Genomic DNA, 19,680 nt, shown 5'->3' with positions numbered 1-19,680 from the left:
GATTTATTACAATATTAAACCTCTGCTCGAATACTAGACTCCGACACTGATTGCCTTCTGACTGACCCTCGCTTGCATATTGGATGCCTGCATTCCTGCTGACCTTTGCTGGAAAACCGGATCTGGATATTGCTCTTCTGACGATTGGTGGATTCGGTATCATGAGTGCATTAATGGTGGAATAGCAACAGACCGCTGCAACACAATAGAAACGCGAAGATTGGCTGGGTGCTGTGCCCACACCATGTACCAATTTTCCTCCTGCACAATTCCTAGATAGTGAATTATTATATTATGATAATCCTAACGAAGCTGGTTAATAAAGAACGATCTCAATAATACGGTTTTTTATTTTAATAAACCTTTTGTTGCAATCTCAGTTTACTGTAATTTCAGATGGTACCAAATCCCCTGGTAGTAAATACAATATTTAAATATGTCATTATTGATGTAACTAGGCCTTATCTAGCAAACATATTTTTCTGCTGAGGTTTTCACGAATATTAATCTGAATTCACCGCTTTTTATGTAAGTAGGTACCTAAACCTCATCATGATAGGTTGCAAGCGCTACAGCCCGGCGCATGTGCATTTCATATTTACGTAGAAAACAGCCTCAAAAACATATTTTTAATTTAATTATCGTGGTGAGCAATTGGTGTGCAGCATGTAGTAGGTTCGATTCCCGCAGGGAACAAATATTTGTATTAACTACATGCAGTTGTCCCGGATTTGGGAGTTTGTGTATGTGAGTTGGAATGTTTGTAAACACACCCATGCTACATGAGAAATGTAGTGTAGAGCAGTTAAAAAATTAAAAAATAACCTAATCTTAGAAACCTGGTGTGCAGACAGTTTTTAAAAAATAAGGCGTGGCTACTTCACAAGCAGTTAACCAAATCATGACAAAGGTAACTTAACATTAATACATCAAACTCGTAATTACTGCAAAAGAATGTAAATGGCAATCAAAATAACAATATGGCTGCTATGCAGAATAAATACAAGAGACGGAGATGTTTCAGCGATGCCAACTGACAGCAGAGAGAGAGCGTTGCTAAGCGCGCTCCGCCTTTTTTAGCGGACGCTTGTCTCAAGTCCCAGGTTTTAAAGAAGGAGGTTTCACTAAGGATCTTGAAGAAGGAGGTTACACTTTAAAAATAAGGTTTCACTTAGACTAACATGTACTTAAACATGGTCTGATTTTACCAATTTGGCCATTGCTGAGAGACGTGAAAATTGGGCTCGTGAAATCTCCCTAAGTTCTCTAATTTATGGCAAAATTCCAGCTCTGTAACGCCAGGCCCAAGATTCTATGGAGTTCGGTTTTCTCCTTTCTCTATATGCGAAGAGGCCTGTGCCCAGCAGTGGGAAGTATATATCCCAACGCAAACAAACCTCTTATACTTACACTGTATGAGTTCATATAGTTTGCACAGTCGTAATAGTTAGATATATGCTCATATTGGTCATAGTTCATCACCTCAACTCACTCTTTTTACAGTTATGATACGGCACTTGTAGTTTTCTATTATATGAATAGATTCATCGCAAATTACAACTTGAGATTTGGCTTCTAGAAACCTGAATATTGTTCTATTGTGTTGGTACACCTACACGCTAAAGATTGTGTGCATTTTAGGTTAATCACAAAACTATAAATAGGTAGAGTAGCTCTAAAACCAGTTTTAGTAACGTAACAAATTATTTCATTGTATGTTTCAACACCTATTTATCGGAAATGCTGAGAGCCCAGAAATCGCGAAAGATAGAGAAGTTTGGAAGATAAAATTGGAGACATTTGCTCTCCAGTACGATCTCAAACAAACTGTATTAGAAATAATCATAATAGAAACATATATAAATTAACTAATAAATAAATTAAGCGGGTGTGCTGCTTCTTAGTGTCTTGATAAACGCAAGTACCTGTACAAAGTTAATTGTCGTTAACTTTGTGAAATCCCTGAGGGCTGCCGTGGTGGAAGAGAGATGTCGCTCTATGCAGTCGAGTGTTCTTGCTCGCCTACACAACTACAAAAATATTTCTTCACGACGTAGTGGTTTGTCCACTGTTCTAATAAAATATGATTCAATGTCATCAGCACGCAAAGAAGTAATTAACATTTTAGTTCAAGAAACGCGGAGAATATATTGTTGAAAGGTAAGCATCGTCTATTGTGAGATACGCCTCAAGCCTCAAGGTTTAAATCTATTGTGAACGTGTAAATTTTCTCAGGATTCTCTAAGCTGGAGGTTGATGACAACCAAGATGTATTATGTGTAAAATTATATGTTTACAAGACAGCCGGCGTCATTTAAAATCTCCTTCATGTGTTTCTTTTTGTCCAATTTGTTTACTGTTTTGTAGTTTAGATATATCAGAATCAGATTTTTATTTATTTCTTTAGTTACTTAATCAAATATGAAAGCTTTGATACTACTATAATTTTCTTATTCTCTTTTAAAAAGACTTCCGCACTAGGGATACTTAATCACGCGGGTGTCGCGTTCATTCAAGACACAGACACAAAGACTTCCTAAAACTCAGAACAAGTATCTACCTACGTTCACTATTATTTTTTGTATTACTTATAATTTAATTTTCTACGCAGAGATCCTACTCGCAACACATCACCTACTGAAGGTTTAGCAAGGTGGCCTATATAACTCGGCTATCCAAGCAGTCGAAAGTATTAACGAATAGCACCCAGAACGCATCAAGAATTCGTAATGGCATACAGATGGATTAAATGTTAACCTTGTAACAATTACATCAGCTCCTAACCTTGGTACTGATCCAGACCTCTTGTGTTCAAGTGGGTAGGGTGCTGGCAATTGAATAGTCATAGGTACAAGTGCGTAATGCTTACTGCCACAAGGGAATATGGCAACGTAGCTCGTCGTTTTTCCATAGTAGGTAATCGTGAAAAATACTAAACATCCCGCAGTTTTAAATATCCGTTAAGTCACATTCAGGTGTGAAGTCATCACCGAAAGCAAAAACGCAACGAAACTTCCCGATGACAACGATTACTCACGCGCATTTACCGGGATCGCCCGACTAGTTTTGGACGCACCGGAGTTCTTAAATCATGAACTGAAGCGGGGGTGGGGTCCCGAATTTCACTAATTTACATTGTCAGTTACGTATCAGAGGCGGCATGAAAAGCTTTAAGTTATATAAACACCTGGTATTCACTAAAACTTTTGTCGACTAATGCGGCTGTTATGCATTTGCTACATTAATGGCACCTACAAAATATCACATTCCATTTCTAATACTAAAATATCCAGACTAACCTCACTGAATAAAGTCGTAACTTAGTCCATTCTCCATAACCACTGGTAACATAATACTAACTAGTGCTAACACGACAGCCGGCCTATTTCAATACGCACCGCACTTTCACTGGGCACGATGGATCCGTTACATTTTTGGCAAACAATACTTGAAAGTGATGAAACAATGGCACCAGACAATGACTCCTCTGTCTGTTTTGCTTCATTTTTTGTTTTCAATACTAAACGAAAGCAATTATCATAACAGGTATTAAATGGTGTGATATTTTCATTGAAAGGTTAACCTTCTTGCTATTGTTAAATGATATTTTGGAAACATTTTGGGACAGGAAGATGATAGCTTCTTGTCAAGTTATTAAATATTTAAAATATACCCTTTTTTTCTTTCAATGACCTGTTTTATTTTGTAAAATTCATCATTACAATACTTTCTACTAATGCGGCCGTAAGTAATATAGCATCATATGGTACCTGTATTTTTGATAGCATCATTATGCTTAGCTAGACTTAAGAAAGAAGCTAGCAGAAGTATAGATGTTTGATCTAGATTCTTTGAACTGAAATCGATTCACAGCCATCCGTCACCCAAGAAAATATATATTAGAACATTTTCCATACTGAAGACGAAATCCTTGTCATGTAATGAATGCCTAGCAAAATATCCTACAAAACATAATAATAAATAACCTAATTAGTACAAGTTAGCCTTGGTAGTAAAGCGCTGGGTTAATTGGCAGGTCAGCGGCGATGACCCCCCACCGGTAGGACAACACCGGTAAGATCGTCCTCATTAGCTAATTGACTGCACCGGTATTCGATATCAAGATACAGTATGGTACACGTTATGGTAGAGGTATGATGGATGGTTCCAGAATTTTGTCTACGAAGATCAGAAGCAGAATTTTATGGAGCTGAGTGTGGAGGAACGGAAACTACTTCACACTAGTATTATAAAAGCGAAAGTATAAGTATGTTTGTTTGATACCTCTACCTTAGTGCCAAACTACTGCTATCAGTCTTCTTTGACTTTCTTTATGATTTGAAATACGATCTTTCAGAATAACGAAATCGGAAACAGACGGAAGGCATGAAGTCCATGCGACCAGTCATTGTTGTTAATTATGAATCTATTACTATTGGAAAACTAGTAGGTAAGTACATTGTCATGAACACAGTCCAACGAATCCAAGAGTTTAATATTCACGCCACTTACACAAGTGTGCCGTGAGATTCGGTTATTTCTTAATCAGTTCGTGTCAAGTCGATTTTCTTACGAATTAATGTTTTAATCATCTTTTGTGGGTCGCTTATAAATAGATTTTTTTTTTGTCAAGGTTTATAGAATTTTTGTATTTCAATGGCATATCAATTAGGTTACAAAATTCGTTTTGGATTTTATCGTGACTTAGCTTTTAAATGGAATTTTAGTCATGGCTCAGTAGAATACAAGATTTTCATTTTTAAGCTAGAAATTTCAAGGTTTATCAATAATCATCATCATCATTTTCGAATACTGGTTTGCTAATCCTCCGACTCATTGCCTTTCTATAGCATCATCCGCCTTTCAGTATCAGAGTGGTGCAGTAGTTTTAGCGATTAATATATTTACTGTAGAAACATGATTTTTTAATGTGGGTTGGTACCAACTAAATTGAGAAATCACAGGGAACACTTCTGTAAAGACGCCAGCAAAAATATCTTTGGAAACTAAAAGCAACAAGTGCTAACATCCGTGACCATTCACAATAGGTTATGATCAAATTATTTTTAGCCATTATCAATGAATAGACTAACCATTAAAGTGGTTTTGCAACTAAATTGAAGTCGTAAAAAGCGTTATGTTTTCTAATGTCAATGCTAGCGACACACAACCGGTTTTATTTTTTAGAGGTCCGCGCTAAACCGCCAGAAACAATAATTTAATAATTGGACAGCCAATCATATGAAACACAATAGTTTTGACAAGTGACGGGGGAATCCTCATGGATACTTCTGACTTCGAAGAAGGAACAAAGAAGTACCTATCAGACTCTTACTGACTAATTCTGCTGACGAAATCGAACTGCTGAGTAACAGCTGCAGCATTTTCTCCGTGCGTAACAATTTATCACGTACAAAATCATCCTAGGAGTTGCTCCAAAACTACAGATAATCAAAAATTACCAGTAAAAGCGAGGTTTTGCTTGAGTTACACAAAGCGTGCATTACTAATGTAATGTCATTAATTGCATAAATAAAGTAACTAAGAAAGGCGTAAAACATTACAAACAAGTCATTGCACTGGGAAAGTAGGTAGTACTTCACAAACGGTTACAATATAATGACTAAATCCGAAAAACTTAAAGCACAATTAAAAAAACCTTTCATAATTCAGCACACGGTACCTGACAAAAAGCGAACCAGATCTTTGGAACAATGAGTTGCACAAGCGAATGTTTCGCACAGTTACGTCATCACGAGCACCGATTCGATGCGATCCCGTGAGAGCATTAACAAACGCAGATACACGGTTTTTGTTTTAAACAAAGTAATTTAACACTCATTGTTCAGTTTCAAGGGTAGTATGGTTTATTAGGTAATTTTTAATGTGTTATTTATATTTAAGCTTTAGTTTGGGTGGCAATTTTGTTAAGTTGCGGTAATTACGTTTTCTTTGCAAAGGTAAAACCCCATTAAGTAAAAAGTAGATACGTTTATGGAACTGTACGGCATAAAAACACGCAACGGATTAATTATTTGTTATTACAAAAACCTTTTTTTATCCCTTTTTCAAAACGGAGGATCTTCTCCAAGTCTAGCAATCCCACCTTTTGGTTTTAAGCTTCCTGTACCAACCCAAAGTGGCTTTTTGAAAAGTCTTTTAAACATCTAACAGACTACATCAAATATATTTTTTGCGATCAAAACGACTACGGTTCACAGTTCTGGTTTATCTTCCGAGATGAGATGAGGTAAACGGGTTGCGTAACATACCGATAACAACCTGTTATGCTGCATGCTTTAGCCCTTACTTACGTTTTGTACGAGCTTATAGCGCTAAGCAGACTCGGAAACTTAGCGTTGAGCTAAAGTAATAGGTATATATTTTTTAGTTTATTTAGGCTTCTTTGTACCTATGTGATAACAACAAAACCGGTTAGTATGAATCGGGGCGCACGCCGGAAAACGTAAAGGAGGGAGAGGTTTGGAAGAGGGGGAGGCCTTTGCCCAGCAGTGGGATCTAAAACAGGCTTTATAAAAAAAGTATGAATCGAGTACAAAAAAAGCGTTACTTCTCGGTGTTTATTTTTAGTATGTTTTGTTAAAGCAATTGAAAAGTATAATCTGATGTTATTTCAACTGTCTCGCTATTAAATACTATTAATTTTATTACATTTCATGATGAGATATAGCCTGATGACGGACGATAATATTGTTCCGTTTTAACCCTTTGAGTAAGAAAGCCTATAAAGAAACAAATTACAGTAAAGTTGATTTTCACACTTCCAAGTAAGACATCTAATTACAGACAGACATGATGCATACTTTCCTTCACACCATAACATAACTATTAAATAGTCCGTAAAAAAACCTCCACTTAAATCCATCGTTGAAATATAACCAAATATTAGACACAGTACACTCATATAATACACATACGTTAATATTCACCTTAAAGTCTAACAAGATAAGGTTTAAATTCGTATACCCTGTATGAATGTTTGGTATGTTGTCTGTTTGTGTGTTCAGCTGTTTCTTTAGGTAAGTAAGCTAACTGTAAGATAATGCAATGGTGTAACGGTGGCCGGGTCGACCGCAATAATGCACGCCTTTGATACAGTCTACCACGACGTCTTCAAGTAGTATTATGAACGTTGTGGGAGTGAGAAGGAGTTACATGGCGTAGAGCGGCATCTCTTTCCCACACCCGCAGTGATATAGCTGTAAGTCTTGGTGGTAGGTTCCTGGTGCTGGCGTTCAAGTCCGGTAGTTTTGTGATTCTAGCTTTTTATTGTATTTCGAATTTGGTACGGCTAGATTATAGTGTGAGGAAAATTAAAGTATTTTACTCGTTTATTTCTAATACCTGGCCAGTATTTCGGACGCTTTCTAGATATAACATTAAAAGACTACGGGTTAAATAAAAGTTATATGGGTATAAACTTCTTGCCAGTTTATGCATAAGTAAAAATAAAAGTCTGATTCCAAGAAAAGTTATAATGACTCAACAAAATCATAGGTATTGTAGAGCTCAAAAATAACATAAGTAATAATTATATCTTAGTGAACTTATCTTAGAAAAAGGACGTAAATCAGTAATACAAGACATACTGTGTCTACCATTCTACGGTCATCATCATCATCATGCCCCTGCTCTAATCCCAATAATTTTATTTGGAGTCGGCGCAACATGTCTTCTTCTTCCATACCTTTCTATCTGACGTCATCTCACAAGATACACTCTTTCCAGCCATATCGTCTGCCATTATATACTACCCACGCAAATTGATCTAGTACACTAGCATTGTCCTCCTCCTACCTCTACAACTTTGTACATATTAAAAGCTACATATTTAGAAAAATTGAAACCTGACATTGAAATCCCCACTCATGTATATCAAGGCAATTAAAACATTAGGCTCGCCACGAATACTTGCGAATACCTGAACCACAGTGAACCTTTAGGCGCGGTATTTGTGTCATACCTAATGTCTCGCCGATATGTACAGTCAGCGACGACATTCTATGAACACAGATTTACAAGACAAACGCAACAGAACGTAGAAATTGATATTGGAGCAATGGAGGGAAATTATTTGATTGAAAGAAAGAAATCTTTGTAAATATAAGTACTTAATAATCACTCCATTGAAATCGTCGAAATCGGTGCGGCCGTTTTTATAGCTGTAAATTTTATTATCATCGGGTTTGAAGCTACCCTGAAAATTTGCCTGCTAGCTTATCAGGAAGTGTCTCAAAATTGAGTAATAAAAATCCCGGAACGACAAACAAGAAAGTGAGTGTACAAAAACGTGTTAAAATACGTTCAAGTGCGACTCGTTCTGCCAGAGGGTTTTGCAAAAGAAGGCTAAACAAAAAATATACCTGTGAAAAGGCTTGCTTTGTTGATTACACCAACGGTATGTAAGATGGTGTATGATCGCGGTCGTCCACCACAGTGCGTTTGGTTATGTTTGAGACTGACTGGATCAAAGACGTTGAATGATATTGTATCTAATTATCGAATAATTTACCCAATTTTTTGGGACGAAGGAAAAAGTACTGATTGGAACTTAATCCTGGGTAATCCCTCAATCCTTAGTGATGCACACACATACCCAGATCCTGAACAAGAATTTGTGGATCACGCTAACGCTTCTACTGATGACCGTTTGATGAGGTGTCCTTTACCACACTTTACTGGCAAATAACTCAACTAAATGCCTGAGATTAAACAACACTGCGACTAAAATACTATGTACATTTTAGCACAGACTATCATATGCACAACCGAATTTGAGCTTAGCTTCGCAAACAATAGAGTATTATTTTCTCTACAATCTTCTCTACTTCAATAATCAGAAATTCCTGTGTCTTACACTTGAAAGTAGTCTGACCCTTAAATACTTAAGATGTCGTTATTTTCATACGGTTCAGGTTAAGGTCAAATATGATAATTAAATAGCTCCATAAATACTGATTACTAAAATCGACTTTATTGCGTTGTGATAAGGATGATAATTGACGACTAACTTTACGCAGAAAATACGTGTCTATAGTTATAGAGGTATAGATTTAATTGGGTTGTAATTTATGCATGAGATGTGTTTTAATGTCTAACAATATTGTGTGTTGAGATTTATTATTTGAACAAACGCAGTATTGTAATTATTTTATGTTAAATACGTGTTTATTTGCAAAACACAACTTGATTTGGATGGTAATAGAAGTAAAGTAAATCTTTTTCTAATGATTAATGCGAGAGTAACTCCATCCTGCTATTTTACCGTCTTGAACTGATTATAAGACGGTGCTTTGCAAAAAGAGAGATGCTTCTTTTAAGAGGAAAAAAATATCCATTTTTTTCCACCAATCAGCATTTTTTTTACTTCAAAGCCAAAGAACGTACTCTATTTTTATCGATTACCAAACAGACATACACGCGGATAAGCCAATAACTCCATAAAACCTCTTTACTACAGACATATGATACAAAAAACGTTTAGTATCACCTCTCACGGCGATTTGCTAACACAAAGTATGACAGGCGTGCACGCAACAGTTCAGCGCACGCATTCAGACTAATGACACCAGCTCTACATTCATAACAAATGCTTCATACCGTAGATTAAAGAAACGTTAAAGTAACATTAGGAACCGTCTATTCTGTAAGGGCTGGCTACCTAGTACCTGGCAACGATCACTTCACAGAAGCAAATTTTAATAGGCCATATCTAGCTAACGAGGCCGTCCTTTTTTTCCGAGGTGAAAAAGTAATGATTTCACGCCCCACGCCGAGGGCACGGTAGCGTGGGCCATGTTGGACTCTCTCCGACGAAAAACACACTGGTTTTTTGCTTAAGTCAGAGTCACGGGATAACTCATGCTTCCTCTGCGCGACTCTAGTTAATGACAATTTCAACGTAATCGTGGTAAGTGGTATGGTAAGTAACCATACGTCCTCAAATAAAAACTAATGAGCCCAATTTTTATTCCTTTTTTAACTTGAAATAGGGAGGCTAGGCAATTAGGTCGTCAATTTGAGAAGAGAATTCAAGACACCTGATAACATACCCGCATTACCCGCTTAAAAATATCGAACTAAAATTTTCATCACTAGTTGCATTTGTATTTTTTACCTGGCTCTTTGCCTAAGTAAAAGTAGCCCAACATTCTTTAAAGTTAGAAAACAGGTCAACGAAAGGTAGTAGGCAGTAAATCTTGCGTAAGACCGGTAGTTGTAGGAAACAAGTTGACGCGGGCTCTTAAACAAGGAAACGTACTAGCGATGGCATTTACCTGTAGGTCTTACTTTGGCTTTGAGAAGAATTAGTGATTGAGAAATATGGTAGTCTTGTAAGTCTTTAAATAAATATTTAGTTATATGGAGTAATAGGTAAAGAAGCGTTAAGACAAATATTTTATTACAGACTCAACTATATTAATAGACTTGGCACAAAAAATCAATCACATCGTTGTAACTGGAATCTAGGTTGCTCAAAAGGTTGGCATCACAACAATTATGACAAATTCATCAGGTCACAACGTGCCAACAAAATGCTTCGCAAGATCTCTGAAAAAGTTTGAATCAGGTGCAGTTTTAAGAACGTGTTTAGTTTACAATAGTTATACAATTTGGACATTATCATCAAATTACTCCATTCTACCGCAACAATTTTACCAGCACTATTATGAAAACAAAGCCAGTAGCAGCACATAGCACATTACAATATCGATCAACATCCACAGGCCACAGCACAATGCTGTGAACTAGGTAACCAGATTGCTAACGTGCGAAACTGAATTAAAACAATAATTTGTATTTAATTAAACAATTAGTGAACAATTGTCAGGCTACAAGGCTCTTTTGACTAATGGCACTTGAGGTTAAATCTCCTTTGTCTTTGCTTGGTTATTTCTTTTTAATTTGACGTTTGCGCGCATTTTGTTCTATGACATTGAGCGGGGATTTTGTCAAATAGTCAAGAATGTCTATCGTAATTTTTATTGTTATTACTTAAGTCTTTAACTTTATTGTGACAGTAAGACTTTATGATGTAGTACACAATTAGTCGTATGCGAAGTCGAGTGGGGCCATTATAATACGGATGCGGGCTGAGTTTTTGAGATGGGGTCTGCAAAAGTTCTGTTTTTTTTTCTTGTTTGACAATTTCGGAGCTTTCTATAAACGCCTTTGCTTTTGTAATATTATTCCTACTGTTCCTACGTCCTGCTAATATTATAAACGCGAAAGCTTGCATATACGGATGTTTATTTCTCTTTCACGCAAAAAGTACTAAAGGATTTTGACCAAACTTGATACAGTTAGTTTATATCCAGGATTAACGAATAGGATAGGAGTTGTTATCATGATTTAATGTTCCCGTGGGACTTTACTCGATTGAAGCGAGCGGGCCCGCGGGCAACAGCTAGTTTGTATATACAATAATAATCATTAGATGCATAAGTCGACAAATATGATAAAAGTCTTCAACAAAGATAAGTAAATGGTACACTAAGCTAAGTAAATGGGTTCATTGACTTTTTAATGAGTAAGTGCTTTTTTACGACCGAGGTTAATAAGCTTTTTAATTAGTGGCGCCTGTAGGAGCTGATAAAAAGTAATTAAATAATATTTTTAAAGTTCACTTTATCGTACATGTACACTAAATTAATTAGTTCGATAAAGCACATAATATCTTTAACAGAACATTTAACTGTATCAAGGCACTTTGGAGACAGACAGTATTTTGTTAAATCATCAAAGTGTTTATTAAATTAGTTTAGAAGTTAATTTCTGTTCTAAAAGTAAAAAAGTAAAAAGTTAGGTTATTACGGTCATTTTGTTGGGTGTTAGTACTCACCTACATTTATTTGGCACTAAACCATACCTCCACTCCATAACACAAGTGCTTTAGCAACTTACTTTGGGTTCAGAACAATGTATGTGATGTTGTTAACCGACAGTGTCCGACTCGCGCTTGAACGGTTTTTCTAGTCTAACCAGAAAACACGATACTCGTCTAATAAGAAAAGTAAGTAGTCTGAATATGGACAGGCTTTGTAGGAGAAAACAATGCTTAAAATAAACCACAATCAAGAATTCAAACAAGTCCTAGCCACATCTATTTCTCAGCTACGATTCTGGAGGACATTAACCAAACATCGCCGGGTAATCAACTCGACTATTACAGGTATTCCCATAGAATAGTGTCACAATTCCCATGCATTACAAAGGCATATACATATATTAGTGTGACGACATATTTCACTCTTTGACTCACGATGTTTCACGGTGTGGTGTTAAGGTACAGACAGCGACATAAGTGGTAGCTGATAAGCATCCCTTGAGATAGAAGAATAAATGTTTGTATCTCTTGAATGTTAATGTTTTCCAGTAGGATAGTTCCGTCACTCCGAAAAACTAGTCTTCTAAATAATATCTGCCTTGAGGAGCTATTTTTAATTATATAGGGGAAAATTGGGTTTTTTTTATGTGCGTTACCTTGTCAATCTTTTTGACGTTAATGATTGATAATGCGACCGATTGATTCTTGTTTTCAAATAATAAATTAAAGTGTTTATTTTTGAAGTATCAAGTAGACTTATTCTATAAATATTTTTCTGTTTCAGTCAATATATTTAGTACCTAATATATGACTACGTACTCAAGTATGATCTTAGTTGTGGCTGTACATAAAGCTCTCCTCACACGACACACGTCGATTACGTCATTACGACAAATTGCTACCGTATTACGAGCGTAATGCACAACTCAGCAGAAACACAAAAATCACATTAAAGTCACGCAACCAACGTTTTTCTTGTAACGTCTTGAATATATTAATAATTAATCTGCTGGCGTTTAGGAGTGAGATTGTTTGTTCACTTGCAGTTTATTATTGTTACATTATTATGTAAAGAAAATGCATGAAAGGCATCAAGGAGTAAGAAGGCAAAAATGCTATTAATAACAATACAGTCACCACGTGAAAAGATCGTGAATAGAAAATTCAAAGGCTTCGAGTTCGATCCCAAGTCACACAAAGACGTTTCGACTGTTTTGTGCGTTTCTGAAGTAAATACACACAGCTTCCGTGTTTTGGAAGTCACGTATGAATGTTGATTCTGAGTTGCAACACAGTTTTTATTAACTAATGCAATGTTCCAATAAATGATTTTTGATCTTTTTTATTTGATTTCATCTTGCTATTAGAGTAAAAGAATAGAGAATGCACCGGTGTTGGCTTGTGTTTTGCGACACTCGTCTCACTATCCGTGGCCAGAATCAGGCAGGACTTTATTATTATCATTGGCCTTTAATACTTCTAAACTTTCCTGTTACGACTATTAAGATTCATAATTTATGTAATTTAAAGACTGCAGATGTAACATGAACTCATCAGGGTCGTTACTGGCTGGACACGAGACATAGAAACAAACGCAACGTAAAACAGAACACCAGACAGATGTTTTACTAATTGATGTGCTAAGAGTAAGTAGTCTTGAAAGCAACAAGTACTTATTGACAAAGAATCACTTGTTATTAGTAGAAATTTTCACGAGTTGTGCAACCGGTGCACGCTTCATTTTGGAATGACACGGCCTGAAGTGGTTTGTTTGTTTCATAATGGGCAGAGCCAGAAACGAAAGTATGCGGACGTTTGGACAATGCCCACTGGCTGTCGGAAACTTAAAGAAAAGACTTGCAATTGTGTAAGCTGTTTTACTAGAAAGTCTTCTGGAATATGAATAATTTTTTCTCTTTGTTTCTTTGAAGCATAATCGAAAAGACTGTGGAGGTTGCCGTTACATTTGAAGAAGAGAAATTTGTTTGGTTGGTTGATTAGATGACCTGTTAAATTTTAAAGAGCTTTGCAATATTACTGGATCCTTCCTAAACATATTTAATCAAACTCCAGATTTCGAATGTCTTTTCTTTCTGTTAATCAGCTGTAAAACGGTGATGCTTTCTTACGATCGCCTGACACAAACCAATCGTACGTGCTAACCTAAAAGATCAGATCAATACTGCATCTCATATTGTATTCATGACACGTTTGAGAAATCTGGATTTCGAAGATTTTAGTAAACTTTCTTAAAAGAAGACTAAGTTACTTACATGTTTTTTGCATAAATAACTTAAAACAATTTATAGAAAAAAAAAAACACTTTTGGGGAAATGCCCCTTTATGGAAATCGTTTTACCGACTGCAGGTTGGTGACTCTAAATTCTAATATTCCGCATCCACATTTTCTCCTGATGTTTTCCTTGAATAAAATGATTAAAAACATATTATTTTAAAATGTCACATTAGTAGATACTGGCCTGCAGTAGATTGAACCTGCAACGTCGGGCATAATTCCGTTCGTAGAATCGCAAAGCTCGATATGGCATTTTGTCTGAACTTTGACGCATGTGTATAAATTAAGATACAATAAAATCCAAATAAGACCATTTTCAAATCAATGACGCAATATTTATTATTGCCTAAATTAATAACCTAGACATTAGTGGTTTTCCTTAATAATATAGAATAACAAACAATAATATTGGCCGAACAAGTTGCGTCATTCAGGTATCCTTATCTAGTTTTAATTATTTGGAACCAATAACTGCAATCCTGATCATTAATCAAATCCATAATGAGGAGCTCGTAGCTAAGCTATAACCGCATAAGTGATTTGATCACAGGTTAATGCTTGACGCGGTTAGTCCGTAGATGGGTGACCATCTTTGTCATAACGAGTTCCTCCGTGTTTCAGAAGGCACGTTAAATTGTGGGTCCCGGCTGTTATTCCTACATCTTTGACAGTCGTTACATGTAGTCAGAAGCTTGAAAAAGTCTGACAGCCGGTCTAACCAAGGGGTATCGTGTTGCCCAGGTAACTGGGTTGAGGAGGTCAGATAGGCAGTCGCTCCTTGTAAAACACTGGTACTTAGCTGAAACCGGTTGGACTGGTAACCGACCCCAACATAGTTGGGAAAAGGCTAGGCCAATGATGATAATCAAATCCATAATAATCGATACGGCCAATACTCGTAATTATGATTATTCATAGGTTTTCACTAAAAAGGTACCTACTGTATGCATGGTCAATAATGATCATACATTGAATTAATTATTCATTACTTAGATGTACGTATAAGGCGAACAAAAACCAATAATGAAATGGTGTTCGTAACAATAATGTTGTCCAGAGGTGAGGGAACGGGAGTTTTTTAAGCGTAAAAAGGGAAATTCATCCGAAGAAAAAGCGGTGGCGAGACGACATTAACGCTTACCACGCAGGGTTCCTTGCGGCCCAGAATAGAGAGTCGTGGAAGGATTTGGGGGAGGCCTTTGCCCAGCAGTAGGACACAGTAGGCTAGAGAAAAAATCTACAAAAAAATCTGTCACATCAATTAAGGAGTTGCATAAACAAAAAAAAATATAATTTCTCCTGATCAATTTAGTAAGTATTAAGTAAGTATTTTTAAATAATATCGTTCACATTGCCTATAACAGCACTGAAAACGAATAAATCTTAACAAGGTTACTAAAATCGAGATTTGTTAGTTTGAGGAATTACTAAAACATAATTAATTTCTCTTAATATTTGTCGTTTATGCTGTGCTAAAGAAATATATTTTGCTATTATATTATTTCAGCACATCTGGCAAGCCGCTTACGTGCCCTGCAGGGATCGGATAGGGTTTTTCATACATACATACTTTTTATGCATGTATTGGTATAGGTATGGGCTTTGCAGATAAAACAATCATAATTATGTAAGTACTTAGCACCCACACTATAAGTTCTTTGTTCACTTTCGTGAATAGCGATAAAAAGTGCATAATATCAGGGTTCAATGAAAACATTACAATGCTAGAACAGAATGCATATGGTCCAAAACAGACTAATACTGTTTGAGGCAGTAAAACAATAAATTATTAAGAAGTTTATCTTTATCAACATTTTAAAATAATGCATGCGAGCATAAATATTACAAAAGTATTTGTTATTTTTAAGTCGAAAGTTGTTATAATAATTACAGCTCTATTAACCCAATACCTAGTTTCTTGATTCCCAAGAGGCTTGGATAAATTCTGATTCTGATTTGAGATTTTCTGCCAGTTCGATACAGTTTTCAGTAGTTGCATGTTGCCCAGGTAACTGGTTTGAGGAGGTCAATTAGGCATTGCTCCTTATAAAACTTAGCTGAACACGATTAGACTGGAACCCGCCGCCAACATGGCTGGCGAAAGGCTAGGATGATGAATGAGATTTAGTATTAACTTTAATTATGACGACCTCCGTGGTCGAGTGGCGTACGCACCGGTTTCAAGGTGACGCTAGCTCTGAGGTCCCGGGTTCGATCCCCGGTCGGGTCAATGTAAAAATTCACATTTCTACATTGTCTCGGGTCTGGGTGTTTGTGGTACCTTCGTGAATTCCATAACACAAGTGCTTTAGCAACTTACTTTGGGTTCAGAACAATGTATGTGATGTTGTCCGTATTTATTTATTTAATTATTGAAAATACTGACAAAGAGACAGTCGCATAGCTAACCAAAGATACTAAAACGCACAGTAGAAGTCGTGAATGCTACTTTACACCGACAACTGAACCTTTTCTCTAGTCTACGCTCACACTTAACCAGTTTTTCAAACAATGGTTTCCGAACAAAAACATTACGCGGTAACAGTCACCTAATGGTTAAGTAATCAGTTGTAAAATGTGAAAACTAATTGCATTACTTAATCAAGCTGTAATCATAAGCGGTCACCATATTGAATGTCAGAAATAATTGTGTTCATCGAGGAAATATCGAGTATGGCATTATTTTTCTCTAAATCTTTGGTACATGGGCAAAGAAAGAAAGCCTACTGGCTTAGGTCTCCATCAAAACGACTGTCTATGATAAAAGTAAAAGTTGAATAAATAATACAAATCAAAGAAAATATCACCGATCAAGTAGTTTCTTAACTTCCATGTTTATTTTTTGTTGTTGAGGATAGCATGACAACAGATAAACTTCATAAATATGCAGCCTGGTGACAGACGGATCGACAGGCAGCGGAGCCATTGCTGGTAGGGTTCCGTTTTCACTCTGTGGCCACAGAACCCTAAAAAAGTCGTCGATTATAGACCGATTCGTCTGATGTCTGAGTCTTGCATCGTGTAGAAAAAGCCTAAGTTATATTTATTTGCCTCTGTTTGTCTCACGCTAGATGGCTTTTTAATCGAAGATCAGATCATCTTTCATTTTACACATTGTCTACAATAAAGGCAGACTATTATATCCCGAAGTCACAGAGCTAAAATGTTTAAGCTACGCTATAATTCGCCAGTCGAAGAAAGCGGCTCGCGAATACAATCACGGAAAAAACTATAACAAGTAAAGAAGCTTAATACCGGACAGTTAGCCATTGTTTAGTAGGATGAGTTGACGATAACTGAGTTTTAATCTTAAGAAACAAACAAAAAGCTCTCTAGAATCTGCTCTATACTTTTTGCCATCCTTTTTCTCTTGGAAGTTTTTGCTTAGTAACCATCTCGTAAAAGTGTATAAAAACATAGACTTCCGTTACACATCGAGACATTACTAATCTCGATCCAAGTGAGCTCGCGCTAAGAATCTTGACGACCTTCACTGGAACTGCTATTCAAGCGATTCTTTGAGATGTGGCATTTAAGTGATTGCAGATTTCATATCACTTTTATTAATTCATTTTTATTGTTGATGGATAAGGTTAACTTGTGCTATTGGTTTTGTTTTTACTAGATACAATTTTTTGCGTACTGCTTGAGTGTGAATTTATCGGTAAAAGTTAGCCTATGTCCTTTCGTGGAGTACATACTTTCGTAATAACGAATTTCATCAAAATCGAATGAACGCACAGTTGCTGTAAAGGCCATCTCTTCTTTCTATCATCATGAAACAACTATCATTTTCTGATTAAGGTAAGGTAACACATAGTGAGAGGCAATGCAAGCGCTTCCGATGACCATAAAATGACTTCCGCTAAAAATAATAAATACTAGACAAGACAGCCATCAAGCAGTAAGGTTTCTGGTTTTACCATCTTGGGGAAAGTATTTTAAAACATTCTAGGAAGACACAAATGTCTTAATACATTAGCATTGTGCAACATGACCATAAAAGTGAGTCCGTGGTTCTAGTGGAATGGATATGTTCAGGTATAGCGTGCTGTACGGATAGCCGAGTGGTCACCACGCCAACCCACTTCGATCCCCGCGTAGGACAACCATTTGTGCGATCCACGAAAGCTTGTTCTGAGTCTGGGTGTCTTTGTGCATGTGATTTGTATGTTTGTGAAACCGACCGCGACACAAGTATTAAATTCCTTAAAGTGAGAGTCGTCCTAAAAAAGAAAAAAAAATGACCAATAATGACAAGTGTCAATGCCCAAATTAACCAAGAAGTTTATTATCCCACCAATACTAACTTGCAGCTAGCGACATCATAGTCACACGTCGTGCCATGGCCCCAATTTCGTCTATTATTCGTGCGCTTGCTCAGGTAAGCCTTCCGGAGTTCTTTTTATATGCCTCTCAATTGATTTAGATTGAACTAACCAATACGTGCTGCCTTAGTATAAAGGTACGTAAATGGATAGTTCTCAGAATTAAAAGTACTTCTCTTAGAACTTTTAATTGACGGCCAAGGTTGACTTCAAGGAGTTTCCAAAAAACAGTTGTCTTTATAAAATTGCTCGTGATAAGATAGCTATTAATACAAGGCATATCGTTGTGATGCACATTTATTTAATAACAGACGCACAAAAACAGAAGCTTTACTGTTTCAACAAGTGCATTCATCTATTTGAGAATATTCGGTAATAATCAAGAGTTATTCTTTTACTCATATGGAGTTGGAACAAGTTCTATTGCCTAGGTTTTGCTAGATCCCCTTGTTTTCTGCAAATATAGCTTGATAATAATAGTTGCCGGCATTTGATCAAAGAACTTGGATAGTTGGTTTTTTAACTGAAAGACTTAACCAGAACCGTTTTACTGTAGTCTAAAGGAAAAAATTAAGGAAACCTTTGATTTCACAGTGAATAAGAACTCACACATAAAATTTCGCAAGCTCTATCTCATTTCGACAAAACGAATTTCCACGTTGGATTGCGTGCAAACGATATAAAATTGCCATATTTTAAATTGCCGTAAAATACCACATTGATCACTCGATTTGTGTACTTGGACATCAAAATGTTGACGTTTGTAGATTGTGTAGAAAACTGTTACATAATGTTTACGTAAATGTAACTTGTTTTCGGATTGATCATACTGGTTCATTAATACCGGCAAAATGGTGTACGGCCGTTTGGGCGTAGCGTTTCCGTTTAGAAATTGTTTTATAAGGCTTGTGCAGACTTATATGGAAGTATAGGTGCACTGTTTTTACTTTCCATTATTTTTTTTATCATTTTTAACAATGCATTGGAAGCCATTCGTGTCCCAAAGCAGAGTAAGTCAATGAGACATTATTTACCATCATAAAAATATTCCAAAAAAAATCCAATTTAAAGTTTCAACACAATCCTACCACTATTATAAAGGCGAAAGTTTGTAAGTATGGATGTATGGATGTTTGTTACTCTTTCACGTAAAAATTACTGAATGGATTTGAATGAAACTTTACCACAATATAGCTTATACATCAGAA

At 36.3% G+C, this 19,680-nt stretch overlaps 1 protein-coding gene across 1 annotated transcript in view; it reads right to left on the bottom strand.

The window, feature by feature from the left end:
• LOC113493375 (cadherin-87A) overlaps window positions 1-19,680 on the bottom strand; it is a 55,479-nt gene that overhangs the window by 30,912 nt on the left and 4,887 nt on the right. The window lies entirely within an intron of this gene.

This window comes from Trichoplusia ni, chromosome 4, assembly GCF_003590095.1.
Source record: "Trichoplusia ni isolate ovarian cell line Hi5 chromosome 4, tn1, whole genome shotgun sequence".
Lineage (NCBI taxonomy): Eukaryota > Metazoa > Arthropoda > Insecta > Lepidoptera > Noctuidae > Trichoplusia > Trichoplusia ni.
The sequence above is the reverse complement of the archived record's forward strand: the minus strand, read 5'-3'. Positions and strand labels throughout refer to the sequence as shown.